Consider the following 2,585-nt stretch of genomic DNA (forward strand, 5'->3'; position numbering starts at 1 on the left):
ACCAGTTTGCATCACATTTTATGAATAATTAGGCAGCATTAGAGTTCTGTTTTTAGAGGTTTTGACTTCCATTTCAAGAAAATTATCTTTTTTTTCTTTTCAATAAAGAAAAAACAAAAAAGGAAATGAGTTTTTGCATGGAATTAGGGTTACGGTTTGGGTTAGGGTTAAAAGATTTGTGGGTGATGCAGCAATGTGCACTTTAAATGCATGTATTTTGTGTGTCTAGCATGAATTTACATTGGTTTTTGTACTAGGTCACACTTAAATATGAGCAAATAAGATCACCACCACCATCGGCCAACAAAAAAACAAAGAGAAAACTATTCAGAACCTACATATAACATAAATGTATTGAGAAAAAAGCAGAACAATGATACCTAGAAACTGCTTTTTTTTTCTGTTTCTACTGTTCACTAGCCCATGTCCGACAGTTACAGTTGGAAGAGGCTGGGGCGAAATGTTGAAGCAGTGCAAATCTTTAAATTTGGGGACAAAACTAAAACGGTTTCATTTCTAGTTTCCTTGCAATGGCGCACATGTATTGCCACCATGTCATGATAGTAGTCATGCTTTCTCATTATTTGAAAAGCAATGCGGACATCGTCACGCTCATTGCTGTGTCTGGGTTCACCAGATAAACTAAGTCCAAACGACACTGCCAGATCAGAGTCCCTGATTGGTCAACGTTCGACTTGGCAACAAATATTCAATGGCCACGGGTTTTGTACGTAGAGTCAGAAAATGGTCGAAAAAACCTGCAAAGGTATCCATGAACGCAAACGTTTTGAACGCAGCAGCCTCAAACGTGCATAGACATTTCATTGGAAGTAGCTACTTGAACGCTCGTTGCCTGGTGCGGTTTAAATGCATTTTTAGTCATGCGCAACTGTACACCAGAAACAAAAGTCAAGAATTGCACTAGCTCCTTGGAAAAGGTTAAAAAACTAATTTTTCCTAGTGACTTCTTAAGCCTTAGTCACATGCACCGATAAGGGAGATTGAGCTGTACAGGTGTTGAGGGTTTTTGGGCTGTCCAGCCCCATGAAGGGTCATAGATAAGAGCGGTTGCATCTTAAAGGCATCCCAGGTGTTTTTTCCAGTTTCTTTGTGGCTTGTAAACCCACCTCAATGGACATTATTCAAATGGAACGTACCATTCTAATTCCTGTGGTAATTGTATCGTAAAGTATTTACACAGAAGTAAAGCTGTCCTACAGTCCCCTTCCGCCGCACTCCAGTCATTAGCAAGGTGTGAGTACTGGCTCCTCACTGACCAGACGTAAATGCTGCACACACTTCGGATAACTCTGTTTAATTGCAATCAGGTAGTGTGCCTGCACACACCCGCAGAAAGCCCGTATTCACCCACAAGGACAGTTGTCATGAAGGCATTTGTTATGATCCCCAAAAAGGAATGTTTCCGGAAAGTGGTGGTCTTTTGAAGACAATCCCATTCCGTCTTTTGACCCAATCCTGGGTCTGGATCCTGAGGTGTTGCCTTCATATTCCAGGTATTATAGCATCACACATTTTTGTTTAAAGTGTGTCCTTCAGTTTGGTCTCATCCACAGAGCAAATGTGGGGGACTGAACTGAGTCTTCCATCATAGTCTCCCATTGTTCTGCATTGCTTTCATTTAGCTTCAGAATAGAACATCAGAAGTGGAACAATAGAAATGATCTCAAAGGTATTCTCGTCACTGTAATGTAGCTGACAGACACCATTCTGACTCAGACTCAACACATTTAGCAATGTTGCTATTTAATTCTATGCTTTCGTAGGCCTTTAGGAGAATATGAAAGCACTTGTAAGATGTCAATGATAACTTCAAAGCATGTATGTACCACAGAAAGACCTCTGACAGGCTCAACAAGCCAACAGCAAGACACTCATGAGTTTGGCACAAAAGAAAGCACTTGGGTGTTGACTCAGTCATTCGACGCCCGCAGCTGAGCTGGCACGAAGCCCAGTGCATACAGAGCTGTTTATTGTCTCATTGGCATATAGAGCATATGTCCTTGATGATACTGTTTGTTGTGTGGAGCATAATACAGCACCGGCAGTTCAGATTCCCAGAGAACAATGAGGAGGAACGGCAAAAAGCACAAAAGAAAACTCTGAAATTCCCTCCAAAAAGCAGGAGAGGGTGAGCTCTGAACCAAACTAAACGGTCGGGAGGCTGAAAGTTTGGAGGAATTTCAGGGAGAAAGGAATGGAGCAAGGCATTGTTGAAGAGATTACGGGAAGAGTCACAGGAGAGAATCCCCTTCACTTTAATCCCATCTGGGTTTAAATGGAAAGGAGGCGACAGCGTTTGAGTGTTTTGTGAAACCAGGGCAAATGTGAGGTCGGCTTAAAACCAAAGCAGTGGATGTTTCTTAAAGGTGACATTTAAGAAAAGCAAACAGATGCCTTCAATTGGCTTTAAGTTGCTTTTAAACTGTACTTTTTTTATTCTGGCCAGCAATTCAACTTTCTTAGTGAAAATGTTCTCCCCGCCAGATCATCAAAAACTCATCAAAATGTGCAAAGACCCAGTAGTGGGTAAAAGTATATTTTGGGGATAGAGAAGAATCCAAAAA

This window comes from Oryzias latipes, chromosome 2 (genome assembly GCF_053564925.1).
Source record: "Oryzias latipes strain Hd-rR chromosome 2, Olatipes_Hd-rR_3.1".
In the NCBI taxonomy this organism is placed as follows: domain Eukaryota; kingdom Metazoa; phylum Chordata; class Actinopteri; order Beloniformes; family Adrianichthyidae; genus Oryzias; species Oryzias latipes.